The sequence below is a fragment of the Vidua chalybeata genome, chromosome 3 (assembly GCF_026979565.1).
Source record: "Vidua chalybeata isolate OUT-0048 chromosome 3, bVidCha1 merged haplotype, whole genome shotgun sequence".
Taxonomy (NCBI): domain Eukaryota; kingdom Metazoa; phylum Chordata; class Aves; order Passeriformes; family Viduidae; genus Vidua; species Vidua chalybeata.
Window position 1 is genome coordinate 28,798,890 of NC_071532.1, and position 16,778 is coordinate 28,815,667.

The following is a 16,778-nucleotide window of genomic DNA, read 5'->3' on the forward strand; positions in this document are numbered from 1 at the left end:
GAAGTGTTTGGCCATGCATATGCATAGTCTGTCAGAATGAAACTATTCAATGTTTAGTAAACAAAAAGGTAAAAGTGAGATGAACCATGAATTATTTTAGTCACAATAGTAAATGTTTAGCTAGCTTGCTCAGATATAATCCTGTTCCCATTTATTCTGAGAAAATTAGAAAGGCTACATATATGTATGTGAGTATTTCTAAATAACAGCAGCAGTAAATGGTAATCCCTTGGTACCAGAAAGTGTGCAAAACATGTTTTTCTTTGGATTATTGCATTCATATTAAATGTCATAATACTGCCATCCTCATAGGAAGTGAACAAAATGAGAGAGCCAAACTCTGGCTAGTTGTTTGTGGGCACAATTTCATAAAACTGAACTTTGGATACTTTTGGATATCCGAAACTGTCTTCCTGATTTTATGTAGAAGGTATAGTTCAGGACTTTATTTCCTGCAGAGAAAGATAAAAACCTGATGTTGGAGTAGCTAGGCAAACTGATCCAACCAATATGAATGGGAACAGCATCAGGCTTGAATTTAGAAAAAAAAATTTCAGTTATTTTTTCTTTAAAGGAGTTCAAGGCTTCTTACCACAGGTAAAGACAAAGAGCTTGCAAGGACCCATTTTCAATTTAACGCTAAACAGAATGGAAGCTCACCTTGCTCCTTCTGCACGTAATCATGTTCTATAAAAACACCCGGGACCTTACTGACACGCAAGGGATAAATGAGTAGAAAGAAGTCTTTACAATGCCTTTACAACAATGTCTTTACAACAGCAAGTAGTTCCTCTGCTCTGTTTCAGTAGTTTACACCTCTCACTCGAGCCTGGCGAGGGGAGAGAACATGGTGTGTGCCTATCACATTTCATTTGCCAGGTACCTGCTGGGCACCAGCCTTGGGCTCCTGCTGCTACCACAGGCTTCCCATTGTTGATAATTAATTATTTATAACTAATGGGTGCTGGCCCTATGTTCACATTACTTATTAGGATTATTGTTGTGACTACACTGTTGCAGAAGGCTAAATTCTAGGTTCCAAGCTGGTTTTTATTCACACAGAATTATTCTTAGTAGGTAAAACCTGACTTTGGCATGATTATTTAGTCAGCATTACTCTTCCATTTCCAGAGCTATGTGGCTGCACCATTCTATCCACCATCAGTAATAAAAGTACCAAGTTATTTAAGCAAGGACAGATGGGTTGCCACTCTCTTCCTTCAATCCGAGGGTAGAGAAAGTAATTTCTAATCATATTATTATTTTGGTTGGGTTTTTTCATTCAAGAGTGAGGGAGAAGGTGACTCACATTATGTTTGCAGTTCAGCAGCTGCCTCCTACTGTCCCCCTGAATCATCAGTTTGGTTGCAGCATTTCTGCTTTGGTCTTTATTGCTTGCAGAAAGGGCCTGATTAACCAGCCTTTAGTTTCATAGACTTATAAAACATTCTTGCACAACTGGGCCAGCCAGCTTTTGTTAAGAAGGGATGCAGTGAAATCTGAGAATTAGATTGCGAGGGGAATTTGCAGTGTCAAAAGAAATTTAATCACAATTATTCCTTTCACTCCTTTTGGCACTGATTTACATAGTTACTTTGATATCAGTTTAGTATAGGAAAGAAGAACGGTCATTTTTAAAGGGATCTTTCTGCAGCCATAGGTGAATATTTTAAACAAGTGCCATCAATGACATGTCAGCCTCTTCGGTATTCTGAACTTTCACTTAGTGTAGAATATCCTCTTAGTTCTTAAAGATCACTATATATCTGTCGTGCTCAAGGTTAATAAAAAGGTGGCATAAAAAGTAGATGTATAAACGATGAAAATTTGAAACCTTTGAAATAAATTTTTGAAAAAGGAATTGAAACTATCAAAAAATTGATACAAAATTTCAAGTATAGCCTCCTGTCACAGTCTTATTTTCCACAGAATCACCAACAAGGAATCCCTGTAAACGGTTGCTGATGACACAGATGAATTAGAACATCAGAAGTGCAGGTTCAGGTTCCACATGTGAGATTACAGAATGTTATTTTGATCCTCTTTTCATTAGGTGTATTTACAAGAACCTCCTAAACACTTCTGGGTCCTATCACAAGCTAAACTTTGTGAATGTAGCTTTGAGTGCATAAAATGGTTTAGGAACTCAGTAAAGACATCTTGATTTTCAATACATTAGATGTTCACTGTGGGGATCTGAGATTTATGCCCCATTATTAAGCCTGACCTTTAGCATGCCCTGATGTTCAGCATCCTTCAGTAAGTTTGAGAGGGAATTTATGCCATGCTGCTTGCCATGTGTGACTAACATAGCAATGGGTTGATTTTCAGCTCTTGTTATGTGCCCTCTCCTTAAAAAAGTGCTCTACAACAGCAGCTATTAGTGACAAAAATAATAATCACCACCCTAATTTATGTTATTAGTTACACAGAATCACAAGACATAATTTAACATTGTCTCTGCCCATAAAAAATTGTAATTGCCCCCCAAAATACAAATTAATTTTGTGTCTAAGGAAGACTGCTAAGCAACAATAAAAATGCCATATTTATTAGGATTAGCCCACTTAAATGGAATACATGAAGCTTCATAAATCTTATGTTGCTTATGCAATATGCAAACACTAATTTTATATCAAATATGTGACTTGACATTAACAATCTTCTCAGTGTGTCAAAGTAGGTGTTACTATTAAAAAGCAATTATTGAATATATTCCTCAAAAGATGAGAAACAGAAAACCTTAACTTGGTAAAATGCATATAAATGTCTTCTTGGCTACCACTGTTCTACTGATTTGACCCTAATTCCAAAATACATAAAAACTTATGCCATGGCATATGAATATAATACATCAGAATTATACAAGTATAGTAATAGCTATTTTTCATTTAGTATTGTCCCTCCATAGGCAGTAAAAGCAGAAAAGTGTACAGATCTCTATTCCTGCTTAAGTTCAGCATAAGATAACCAAATTTTCAGCATAAGATAACCACATTTTGATGAAAAGCACTCTCGTGCTTGATCAACATAGCATATTTTAATATATAGGCATCATGATACTTCTGTCATCTTTTAATTGTACTGTTCTCTGTTTTCAAAATATTTCGATATTTCTAAAATGTGGTGTCAGGTACTTTAGTTAGACTGATATTACCTAATAAGCTGTACTGGAATTCAAATCATCACTTTTTTCATATATCTTTAACCATTCCCTGAGTACAACGCACTTATGAATCTTTTGTTACAATCAGTAAAGGAAATAATTTCCCAACACGGCACATATTTATTCAGGGTTCACAATCCCTTCCATTAATAACTGTAAGTATATTTCTCCGAATTTGTGTTGGGGAAGTTAATGCCCCAAAATCAGCATTTTCCACATCAGCCCCATGGATGGTGCTCAGCCAAAGGCACAGCTGTTTGAGCAGCTCTTTGTGTGGGTTACCAGGGAATGACCACAGAAAGCCTGTTTGTGTGCTTCTCTGGGGGAAGGGCTTCTGCACATGCACTGAAATGTATTTTCTACTCATGTTGTACAATCTCCTTCCAAGTTTTGAATCTCCTGGCACATTTTTGTGCATCCTGATGACCTCATCATCATCATCATACAAAACATGTCTTGAAGAAAGAGAAAACAGGTGAAGGCTCAATTTTAATGCTTCCCATTCTGCCCTCACTGCTCCTTCCCACCAGGCTGCCCTCCTTTTCCTCCTCCCTCCCCACTTCAGTTACCCAACAAAAACCAACAAGTGAAAAACTAACCAAGAAAATGTTTCATAAGAAAAAATTCCATGGCACCCTCTTCCTGACACACAAACACACACAAAAGGCAGCTTTAGTAATAACCACAACCATCCAGTAAATCCAAAAAAGCCAACATAATGAACATACAAAAGTGTGAACTGCTAAACTGTGATATTCAGTTAATTCTTGGCAGAACTCTTTTAAAATAAGTAGGGTTGACACTTGATTAGAAATAGACACTTTTTCTTTCTTTTCCCTTCTCTTTTTTTCTTTCTCTTACTCTTTTCCCCCTTCCACCCCTCCTCTTTCTTTTTTTTTTTTTCACTAGAAATGAATTATATTTGAAGCTCACTGGAGCATAGATAAATGCGAGCTAACATATTTTTAACTTGATTACATTCTGCAGTGATATATAGAGGCACATAGCTACAGTAAGTGATTCCATGGAGAGAGAGGAGGAGGAAAAGAGGGAGGGAGGGGAAAGCCCTCTGCGAATATGATAAGGAAAGCTGGGATGAATTGTGGTCTCTGTTCTCTGTTATCCAAGGGTGGCTAGCTGCTGCTGCACTAAAGGCCTTTATTCCCTGCCTGTGGGAAAGTGGTGGGCGAAGGCTGCATTCTCAGTTACACTGCACATGCAGATTTTAATTAGCTGGATTAAAAACAAGACCGTATCATGTCCTTTAGCAGTATTCTATCTAGAAACAAAAGATTTTCTTTCCTGGCTTCTGCAAGCAGCACAGTACAGCATTAATAAAAAAAAGGTCATGGCAGTTCAAGATGAAAGGTCACACATGATAGAAACTCTATGTGAGGCGGACATCATGTTTATCTCTGTGATAAAGGAGCTCTGTCCAGGCAGGTCAGCATGCCATGCCTCAGCAATAGGAAAATATAAACATATGGAGTGGATAGATGGTGGAATGGGGAGTTTGGAAAAGTGAGTTCAATTGTGGAAGTAGAGAAGGGGCAGGGGGGGAGGAGAGCAAATTGCTTGAGAGAGAATATAAGCTGAAAGCATCCACCTTTAAACAGCCAAAGAGGGTCAAAAAGAGCCTGAGATGAAGCCTGGGGTGATGGCTGCAGAGCACAGCTCAGAGCCTGTGCAGGGTGAATGAGCACTGAGCCAGCAGGCAGGGACTACCAGCCCAGGCCACTGGGCTACGTCCTTGCACACCAAAGCCCACTTGAGCATAGCCAGAGCCTGTACCTTTCTTCCACAAAGAGACCATGGACTCATCCCTGGATCGAGCTTCAAGCTCCTAATTCCGAAGCTTCCCTAGACTGAGTGCTTGGGCTGAGACTGGGGTTTTTATGTTTTATTTGGACCACCACTACTATTGTGTTGGGGGTTTGTATCTTAGGTTTTCACTGTTTTCTTTTTCTTTAGTGGGGAGCCAGCCCCCAGTGAAGGCCAAAGGAATCTGCATGTGCTTCCAAAGGAGAGTTAGCAGCTCTCTAACCTCCAAGGCTTTGTCCTGGAATGCACAGAGCTCTTTCAACACCACTGTTATCAGTAGGAGGGAGATGCAAGACCTCCTCAGTTTCTCACAAGATCAGGCTGCAAAAATAAACACATTGTGGCCTTACAAACCTTAACTGATGCACTGGTCTCAGTAGGACCACTGCCTTACGCAAGCATCCATGGGAGAGGGCTTGAAGACTGAGGGGCAAGACAGAAAAGGGAAGGAAAAGGGAGGCAAAATTAGATAAGGTTAAATGTTCCTCCTCTGCCTTACCATACTTCCTGCTTTTCAAAATCCAGCTCACAGAAAAATTACCAGTTTCTGAGTATATCATTCTGAGCAACAACTCGATTCTTTGCTTCATAATATTTTCATTAATAAGATTTACACAGCCTATGCCAGGTATGACTATACACAAGTAGGGCTCTACAACCTCCTTTATGAGACTGACCCATGAATAAGTAAATTATGAAATAGACTTTTTACTCAAAAAGGAACACTGGGTAAAAGCACACAGTCAAGTTCTAATAGTCAGCAAGGTGCTGTACATCAAATGATCACATTAATTAAGAGCACACTCATCCTGTAGCAAACCTGAGGCAAAACATGCATTGCTCTAAATGTTGTTGAAATCAGTACCTGTCAGCTTCAGAAATTCAAATATATGCCTGAGGTCTAAGAAAAGTAAGGGCTAGTGCTGGAAGTTAAATAAAGGCTAGTTTCTGGATAAAGCTATACCTTTTGTTCATTCTGAGCAGCAATTCAGGGTACTAGTTACCTACCAAATTGATAATGCAATGATTAAATTGTCCCAGTTCTGCTGCTGCTGCTGAGATCATTGGAAAATCATGGTTTAATTCAATACACGTAGGTAATTTTCTGTAATCTCAGTAATACAGCATGGCCTAATACAATAATTTTGTACTATGAGCTTTTTAAAACTACTTGGCCTTCACTGCCATTTATCTTCAGAATAGAGAAAAATATTCAGGCATGAATTGCCTGATTCTGATTTATATTGCTGCAGGCTTCACAGAACTGTGAAGTACAGTGTTCCATAGGATGATGAGGGTACCATTGCACAGAGTTAGCTCTAGAAACACAGAGCACGAGTTCTCCACTACCTCACACTGTATGAAGGACTTATCAGGCTTATCCAAAGCCAGCCCCAGAGCTCTGACCATGAAAAGATCCTGGTATAACAACGTACTCATGTCCTTTTTGAAGGGTTTAAAATAAATTGCCTTCCCAGACATATGAAATAAGTTGCCACAGCAATCAAGGGGAGTTTTATGTTCACATCAGTTCAGCATGCTTCTGTGACCTCAAGCAAATGGTGTGTTTGTATCTCAACACCTCATTGCTTTTTACCCCTGTATCCAAACAGGGCGCTGGTCACACAAGCTCTTAGCAACTTGCTCAAAGCCATAGGAGACCCTTCATCAGGGAGGAGAGCTGAAACTGGCTTTTACAGAAGCTCAACTTGTGTGAGAAATCTCTTGGTAGTTCAAAACCAACAAGTTTTGTGCAGGCAACAACCCAATTTTATTACTCTATGAGATTTCAAAAAATTTCAGTGCTCATTTGGTAAAAAATAACATGAGGAAAAGAATCCAAATGTGAAGGAGGTGAACAACCTAATATTTATACTTCTCAGCAGCTTCTGGTTGCTGAGGCCAGAAGGGGTTTCCTGTTGACTCCTGGCAGAATTGCTGAGGTTTCCCTCTGACATTAAATAAACTAAACAAGACCAGCAAGGCATGGGCCCGAATCCATCCATACCACTAAATTGGTCCCTGGCATGGTTTTGGTGCAAGCCTGCTAATGCTCTTCCAGACAATGCCAAAGCACAGCTTGGGTATTGACCCAAGTCAGGCACCATCTCCAAAAGATATTTTGGAAGTGGCCACCATGACTTGGAGGGCAAGAGAGTTTATCTGCATGGATTCAAGCTCTTTCATGCCAGCTGGCCTCCAGGAAAATTCTCTATTTTTGTTTAACAGTTTAGATGCAGTCAATGTGTCCAGGTCTTCCTTTCCTTCCAGTCTTGCAGAAGCCAGCAGTCAGTGCTTCCAAGCACTGGCAGTGTTACATGGCATTCAGCAGGTTGACAGAAGTGACATGAGTTGACCATGCAGCTCTCTGAAATGCAACAGAGTTAATTATATTTTAAAGAAAAGCAGTATAATTGAGGGAGTAGATCGAAACAGATCCACCGACGTAATAAAGAAACCAAAACAGAAAATTATATGAAAACTGAAAAATGAATAGGCCAATTTGTTTCATATAATTCGAGGCTAGTTCTCCAGTACTATAAAGCTGTCTGCAAAATTAATTAATTAATTAATTAATTAACAGTATTTTAAAACAAATACAAACTGTGATATTATGTAAATTCCAGGTACACTGTTAACAGCAATAAAAATAGAAAGCATTGCTTTAAGTATAACTCAACCTGGTAGATTCTAGAGGGAAGAAAACATTTTTAAACAAAGACCTCCTAGTTTAAAGCAATAATTATCAACATGAAGCTTATATATAGTATATGGCAGCTGTAACAACATTCATACCTCAGTGTGCCTGGTCTTAGGCAGAGCAAGGGAAGTGCTGAAAACAGTAGCATTCCTCATGGATCTGCTCCAGATCCCACAGAAGTCAGAGAGAATCTACACTCCATGCTTGCTTTCACTCTTGGGCAGCACAGCTAATGTTGAGCAAACAGACCACAGATATGTGGCTCTCTCAGCAAGTCAGACACATAAGAAAAAAATATCTGCTCCGTCCCTAAAGTCAGGGTTTGGGTGAGGGGGAGGAAGAGAAACCCAGAAGTGGCACTATAGGTACCTGGTTCTTTCAGCAGAGTCTGTCTTGCACTGGCCCTGACAACTGTAAAAGCTTAGAAGCCCCTCAAGACCCACTGGGTAAATAACAGTGGAGGTTGTTTCTGGGGCAGAAAAGGGAGTATGGTTTTATTTATTATTATCATTAATATGATGTTGCAAAACATTGTCCCTGCTAGAAGTGATCATAACAAAATATCAAATCATCAAAATGAACATGAGTCTTGGGCTCAGCTGGCTTACATGTTCTGGAAAGGTCATTAGTTTAAAGTTTCTGCTGCTGGGAACTGAGAAACAATGCCATCTCTCAGGAAACAAATCCTTCTTTTTAATGCTGCCCTGCCCTCCTGATGTTCCTACCACACTTCAGATTGTCTTAAGGGGAAAGAGAAGAGAGCTGATCTCTTCTCCAGAGAACATGGCCATTGCACTGGATAAGAAGACAAGGGCTGGCTCACAAGGAAGATCATTCTACAGCTTCCCAGTGACAGACTAAGGACTCCAAACAGTGAACTCTGGCGATTTAAGCAGTACACCAGAGAGACATCAAAAGCACATGTGTTCTTCCATTTCCTCAGCCTACATGAGCCTAAGATCCTAAAGGAGAACTCCAGCAGGCAAGGTTGTATCTACCTAGCAGAGAAGCAGACTGAAAGTTTATTGTGTTCAGCTTGCTCAGCTTTCCCACAGTATTTTGTCTCAACATGAGTCAAGCTAAGAGCACAGATTCTCATTGCTTGATAAGATGCATTCACTCAGATGTTTTTTCCTGCCTACTCTACACTAGGAAGTCAATACGAGGTAAGAAAAGCAGCACAGGAGACCTCCTATGGTGGTGTACATTAAATTGAAGAAATGGTAGTCCATTGTGTGCAAACTTACAATCACACTTAGGAGAGATGACAGAATGTAAACTAATTTCCAAGTCATGCCTAAAATTACTAATTCTATCTTTTTAGTTCCTGGGCTTCTGTTTTTAAATTTAACAGCATTTTTTAGATTTAATTTCAGTTTGATGGTATGTATTCCAACCAAAATTATGCTCAGATATGGACTTTGTAAACCTCTGACCTATATTTCTGATCCGAAACCCCAGGATTACCTCGGTAAGTGACAAGTCACTAGAAAAAAAAAAGCCAACAATCCTCATAACCGATATTAAATGACAAAATAGTGCCACAAATGAGAAACCAAAATAATTTTTGCAAAATATGTTCTCTATGGACGTAGATTTAATAAATATTTCCTTTATGGCGTCAGTGCTGATGCTACTGTGGCAAGCACAATGCAAAGAGACTTTGCTCCCAAAGACCTGACACCGGCACTGCTACTGTGTAGCACAGCTTTAAACCTTCACTGAAGCAATGCTGTAAATCAGGACTCATTCCACCAAAGTCAATGGAGCTAAATGACCATAAAACTGGTGTGAGAGAGAAATCAGGTTGTTAACCTCTAAGGAGAGCTTGCACTTGTCTCACAGCTTGTGTTTGGTCAGGCTGTATTTTATTCATTCAAAGTGTAAAATGAGAGCCTCAAACTAGGAAATAAATATTTGATTGTAGCTGAGCTATGCTTGATATATTTTCATGATACTAAACTTCTAGTAACTTCTAACTCTCAGTAACTTCTCTGCCCATATCCAATAATATTGCCTGAATTTGAATGGAAGTGTCTGATTCTAACCTCAGACAGCAATTTGCCCCATCTTCTGACCACAGTCTAATGATATGAAAACCCAAAAGCAACTACAAGCTTCCTTCTTTGACCTGGAAGAGAAACGTGACAAGGTTTCTCCAGAAACAAGAGAAATTACTTACCTCTCAAATAGTGGTAGTAGATTGATTCTGGTTCTTTTTCTTGGAAAAAACTTTGCAATTTATGTTACACTACTATTGAAAACAGGAAACTGAGGCCAGGAACCAGAACCTCAGAACATCTACCATCCCCTCTACTTTTTGAATACAGGCTTTACTTTCTATTTTATTACTGAGAAGATAATTTTTGCCTAAATTTTCAATGGGCTGAGGCACATAATATTGACTGTTGGATTCTGTGGAAGGGATTTCTCCTTCAGGAGCACCGAGGCACATTCATTGCACTGTAAGTTCAAAACACAGGTATGAAATTTAGTCTAAACTGCCCTGCAGAGAACATAAAATCCTCTGAATTCAGGTAATATGGCCCTATGAATCCGTGGGCCATGAGGATAAATCCTCCTTAAAATGGACCTTTAAACTCCAAGAGAATGTCATCCCAATGCTCACTACCAATCAGAAAGCACACAGCACATCAAGAGTCCTTTTGAGGGGAAGAATAACAATGCTGAGGATGTTCAGAATGAATACTGAGCACACCTCTGACCCCTCACCTCCAGAAAGGCATAGCAGAAGGAGGAGAGCTAAAGCAGGGTCCAAGGATTGTAGAATGTGTAGAAAAGCTTCTCTACATGGAGAGTTTAGGTGGCAGAGGATTCCTTGTCTTGGAAAAAAAGATGACTGATGAGTAGTTGACATAATATTATTAAAAAACAAGAAAGTATACAGGAAAAAATATTCAGCAGTTCTTAGACCATAAAAGTTAGGCAGACTTACTAGGAGGACTAGTACTTGCTAGACTAGGAAGACCAAGGGAGACCATGTTTTGTTTTATACAGACACTCAGTATTGTATAGGCCAAAACTGTAAAAAACCCAAACAAAATACAGTCAGATATATTCTAAAAACAAGGACCCATAAAGGGATACTGACCATGGTGTTATGGATTCCTTCACTCTTCCTTTCTTTGCATGTATTTTGATGATGGGATCATTTCACTCTACAGAGATTCCAAAGTTCATATCATTTGATTATTTTTGTTTTAATTACTTAGTATTCCCCACTGTCCAAGTTATATATTAAGATAGCAGATTTACATACCTATTCAATGGAAAAATTATTAACTACGTATTAAGAAACTGAGACATCCAGATCTGGATTCCAGGTTCTTAAATGTTCAGAGGTGTCTGGAACATATTTAATGATTTGTGTTATTAGCTATATGTTGTGTAGTAATTTAATATGTAACAGGAAGTATGTGCAAAAATTGTTCAGCATGGAGTTCCTGATTTCTGATTTCCAGCTACATTGTAATTTTAAGGCATTTATTCATGCACTTTGGTTTTGGCCCTTGTGTTCGTAGTGGAAAATCATGATAAAAGAGCCATCAAAAATTTGAAGAAAAAAATCAAGGAAAATACACTTGGGTTTTTTTTCTTTTCTTTTTTTTTTCTTTTATTTTTCTCTTCTTCTTTCTTTTTTTTTTTTTTTCTTCAATCAGAAATCCTAAAGAGCAAAGGTAAGCCCAGAGTTTTTGCAACTCCAGCCCATAAGCCTCTGTCACTGTACAGAGGGGAGAAATATGTTGCAGAGGAAAGGGAATAAGGCCTGGCCTGGGTCAGCAGGTGCATTTCAAGGGTTTCACTGAGCTTGCACTATGGCTGCCAGGCTATCCTTGCACTAAGTGCCCTTTCCACCCTGTTTCAGTTTCTGTTTTGTCCAGATGTTAAGGAGCTTTCTGTTTTATCACAGGGTAAATCTGGGTTTGGCAGATAGAAAAAAAAAATATAATAAATGTGCATTTCGTTTTCTCTGGGAAATGTAAACAGCATTCACCCAGCCAGCACTACCAGTTAGTGTAACAGCAGAGAAAGCTCTGGTTGAAATCTGGATTTCACATCCTGAGTGGCACATACAGATGAAAAAAGTAAAATAATTACTTTGGAAAGGCTCATCCATTTATCTTGCTGGCACAAAGACCTCCTTTACTTTATTTTATGGGATCTTAAGCATCTTGATTCCCCTTTTTGATTAGGTAAAAAAAAAAAAAAAGATGCTACTATGTAAAAAAAAAAAAAAAAGCAGCAAACTCTAAAAGCATTCAGAGAGGGAGCAGTAGCTTTAGCCTTCTGTTTGTGCAATTCCAATAGGTGTATTTAAATGTAAATGCTACCCTTTCACCCTTGAGCCACCTATTCTTACAGCCAGCAGAAAGAGAGCATTCATGGTATAATGTCTTTATGAGGACAGATCTTACACTTAATTTCTCATGTGAATCCAACTCTTTTATAACACATTTTTGTGAGATTAAAAGAACAATATTAGTCTAGTGGCTCAGCAGCCAGATCACTGCTCTGTCACATGGGAGACGTGGGTTCAAAGGGATGGCAGGCAACTGTGCAGGGAAGTGCTTGATGGAAACTGCAGCCACAGAAAGATTCAGTCCTCCACTCTCACAGAATTGTTTAACTCCACATTATCTCCTCCCTCGGGCCAGACAGAGCCTCTCTCTCTCTCCAGCTCCTTACTGGAAACCATCCAGCTGCAGCTCCCTTACACAGAACTATTGGAAGGGTTTGAGACCCCAGCTCTTTAAACCATTTTCATTAGTCTGCATTTGCACAGTAGGGAGGATTTTTGAGAAGAAGAACTTTCTGAGGATGCATTTCCAGACTAAGTCGCTTTGCCTGCCCAGTTTCACCCAGTGCCCATGGAGTTATCCATGCTCGTGGCATGGCTGCACTGCACAGCCCACGGATGTGCTGGTAAGAGTGACAGTGCAGCTCAAATCCTGATATGTCAGGGCAGAGTCTCACAGAACCTAGGGAGCCCTAAGTGCTCTGTATTAGGAGATTTATTTCTTAAGTAGGGAAAAACCTCAGTCCATTTTGGCTAAGCAAGTTGAAAAATAAATTACTTAAGCACAGGCCAAGAAAACTGTATCTTACTTTATCCCTACTGAATCAAAATAAGGCATAATTTTTTTTTTCCCAAATAATCTTTTTGCCTCAGTCTGGAACATGGTTACATGTGCCAGACATCGGACTTTGGCTTCATGACACCTCCATGAAGGAATAAATACATTTTGAAGCATGGCCCTAAGGCAGCTGCAAGACAGCTGTGCTGTGCTGTGCACCAGTGTATGTCCAGCCCTCCTGATTAGTAGAATTATTATACTTTTTGTGATGCTTCTCAGAGGACAGAATGATAAGAGATCTTTGTGCAGAGTGACATTCAAATGCTTAACAATATGATATTTTTCTCCTTGGACCTTACAGCCCAAGTACAAGCCATGTTATTTTCTCCTTCTTTAGCAGCTCTGTGACGCAAGACAGAGAGGTCTGTGTATGCGGCAAGCACCACCACCAATGTCAGGCATCCCACTTACTTCCCTCACTTCCCCTTCCCTTGATACAGAGCATATGTTTCATTGTGGCACCAAGCACAGGAAAACTGAGGGGAAATAGCCTATTATTTTAGGAGGTGCAGGACCAAGCACCTGGAACAGTGAAGTACTTGGAAAGCACTTCTGTAAATGTTTTAGGCTGCAATATGTTAAACAATTAAGAGGTGTTGGTATTTCTCTGCTCAAGGGCATTTAAACAGGGAAGTTCCCGTTAAAGGCACCAGAGCAGAATGTGTATGGTCATGCCCTTTAAAACAAAAACTACCTGGTTTCCCCCCCCGCTTTTCAGCAAAATGTCCAAATTTCAGCTGACTTGCTCTTTCAGCAGAAGAAATTAAGCCAGATTATTTTAATGCTGCTTTAGATTGTTAACGCCTCAAAAAAAAAAAAAAAAAAAAAAAAAAACACGAAAAGGAGGGCGTGAGTGGGGGCGGGGGAGGGAGGGGAGGAAAAAAAGTCCAAAGAATAGAATCAGTTACATTGAAAGCTCAATTCAGGTAATTTAGAAAATTGGTTTGCTAATAACCTTAATGCATTGCTTGTTTACCCAGGACTGTCAGCACTACAGGTTACTACAGGTTAGTCAGTAAATTGCTGATACCAGCTACAACCAACCCTGAAGAAATCCTGCATCTCTTACGTCTTTGCTTCTATTTTCCTGACAACAATACATGAGTCGCTATGCAACACCAAATTAGCATGAAGGAATAAGAACTTAATACTGACATTTCTTAGCCAAGAACATAGTCAAAATTAAGTGCAATTAATGAATGCTTAGTTAATTCTTAGAAAGCTCTTCTTCATGCTCTTTACAGCACAGTGAAATGTAAGTTCTTTCAGACAGGTACACAGAGAGAGACATGCTTACACACACATACATGCCCCATGCATAGGTTACCTATATACACATATACACATTTAGATAAATTCCAAATAGACAAACTTTAGGAAGCTTTGTAAGAGAAACAAGAGAAAAAATTACCTACTGGTCTCTATAACACCAAGTCTCTGGAAAAACTTCAGAATTGCCTGTTCAAATATTTTCTAAGATTATGTTAGCAATCGTTTTCACCAAAATATTTTTCTGACCCAAAAAATAAAGACTTGATAGAATCTTAAAATTGTTAAGAGTGGAAAATGCCTGCTTCAAGTTTCTCGTAAGAAAACAAATACAGGAATTGGCAACTTCTGTGCAGTTTTAGCTCCGAAGAAATTATGTCAGGCTTTTGCTTTTATCACTTATCTCAGGGCAGCCCATCAGAGTAACAAGAAGAAAAAAAAAAAGTATTAAAACTTGGTGAGTTACTGGAATCTTCTGGAACTGAAAACTATACAGATGGTCTGCAACATATTTGTATAGAAGATGCTCAATTGTTGACGGGTTCCCAACTATTATAGTGGCATGGTAAGGAGGCAGATACTGGGCACTGAGCACTGAGCAACTGTTGTCACTGAGCCTTCCCCTCTTGGCTGCATCCCCACTTGCCCAACGAGCAGTTTTGGTCTCCCAGAGCAGAGACAAAGGTTGCTTTGGAGAAGCTGGGAAGCCTAAGAACACCATGTAGATTTAGGACTGGATAGGAGGTATTGTGCGGAGGCCATGCCCATTACTCATCCGCTGGCAACGGGCTCTCTTCCTTTTGTCTGGAAAGACGGTAAACTTTCAATGCCATCTGAAAACAGAAGGCCTTTCACAGAGTGCAAGAACTCTGCCATCTCAATCATGTGAAAATATTGTAAACACTTTCCCAGCCCCCATTCAGCTGTCCAAAAAAGCAGAGTTAGAAAACACCAAACAAAACAGGAAAGAAAGAAAAGGGTGTGCATTGCGCACTTCGCTTTAATTTATATTTCTTACTCTGAATAGGAATTTTTCTTGGAATTTTCCTTTTTTTTTTCCTTAATGTTAGTGAACAAGTTAAGTAGCTATTATGGAGAAAAAGCAGTTAAAAGCCTATTCTATGTTTTATTTAGAGGAGAAAAAAATAGGTCCAGTGCCCGGCAGTTTCTCTCCAGCAGAGCAGTTCTCATATTTCCTTACAGCCACTGCAAGAAAAGATTCCAAATGTGCTATGGGACTTGAATTTCTCTTTCAATACTTAGGTTGACCCACCTCTGTGAACTTTTTCCAGGAGGGTCTTCTCCTCAAACATTTAAACATCACAAGTGTTGTATTACTGATACCCCACAACATGTACAGAGTGGGAAGGGAGTCACATTCACAAAGAAGACTATGTTCAGAAAATACCTGCATGTGTGTACATATATATGTTTATATGTATATCAAACATACAATATAAGCAAAAGTATACCTGTCATTTGCACAAAATTCTTAAACTACTGGTTTGCCTGATGACACCATCTATGTACATTGTGCTCTTGCACTATACCCTTAACTCTGGACAGTTGTTTTCACAGATGCTTTCAGCACATCACTTAGTTATGTGAAAGTGATGTAGTTCCTTGCTCAAAAAAAGGTTGTGTTCATTCTGCTGAAGCCAGGGACTACTTGAAATTTCACAGTAACTTTTAGCCATGGTAACACATTAGCACCACAATTCTTCACTATTTGAAGTATGAGGTTTTCATTTAGATTGGTCAACTTAACACCAGAGGGACAAAGAAAAATAGCTCTGCTGTGGGAAATACACTTTGTTCCTTTTTGTTGAGTTTGGTCCTAAGTCAAATCTGAACAGAGCACAAGTAGGTAAGCCTGGATGTATTCCTGTTCCCTCAAAGGCAAACACTCTGCTCCTAACCTAGGAAAGGGTCAGCTGTCATCTGTGACTTCCAGAAGGATATATCACTCCTATCTTATTTCTTGTGAGTGTTTAACAAATAGTGCACACTGATGGAAATGAGTCCAACAGTCCAACAGGACAGTGAGAACTGATAGCTGTAGGAGTACATCATGTACTGGGCAGGCTCTTTTACCTTCACTCTCTGCAAATGCAGACAGTTTGCATAAGTAAGAAAGAAGACTTTCTTAAATAGACTGATATGACATGTCTTACACACACACCATGAGAACACAGGCTCATAGGTTGGAGAGTTAGGAAAAGTAGTTGCCAATAACTGAAGGAGGGGTTGATAAACTACTCAACATTATAAATTCTCAAATGCATTCCTCGGTACTGCCTTGCACATGCTATCTCAATACTCCCCTCCTTCCCTCTGCATTTTATAAAAAGAAGCTGCAATAAATTAGAATTTTATGAGACTCCAAATAAAAACCTCCACTAGAATTGAAAACAAGACATGGATGTAGAAGCATATGGAATGTTTATGAGACCAGAGGAAAAAGAAAAATTATCCCAAGGCAATAAAAAACCTGTCTGACTCTTGGTCTTCACAAACCAAGAATTACTAGAGACAGATGAAGTTTTGAGCAATACAGTACTGGTACATCTTCCAGAAAAGGACATTCTAGTTTTTTTTTTTATTCTTCTGATGCAAGGCAGCCTGGTAAGAAATACTCAAAGGCACATTTTCTGAAATTCTTTAT

The 16,778-nt window shown here is 39.2% G+C and overlaps 1 long non-coding RNA gene across 1 annotated transcript; it reads right to left on the reverse strand.

The window, feature by feature from the left end:
* Nucleotides 1-6,683: 6,683 nt before the first annotated feature.
* LOC128784946 (uncharacterized) lies at nt 6,684-14,616 on the reverse strand. Its single transcript, XR_008429692.1, has 3 exons — nt 14,256-14,616; nt 10,801-10,867; nt 6,684-7,355 (listed from the first exon to the last, which is right to left on the reverse strand). It is a non-coding gene; the product is annotated as an uncharacterized LOC128784946 (long non-coding RNA).
* Nucleotides 14,617-16,778: the final 2,162 nt, after the last annotated feature.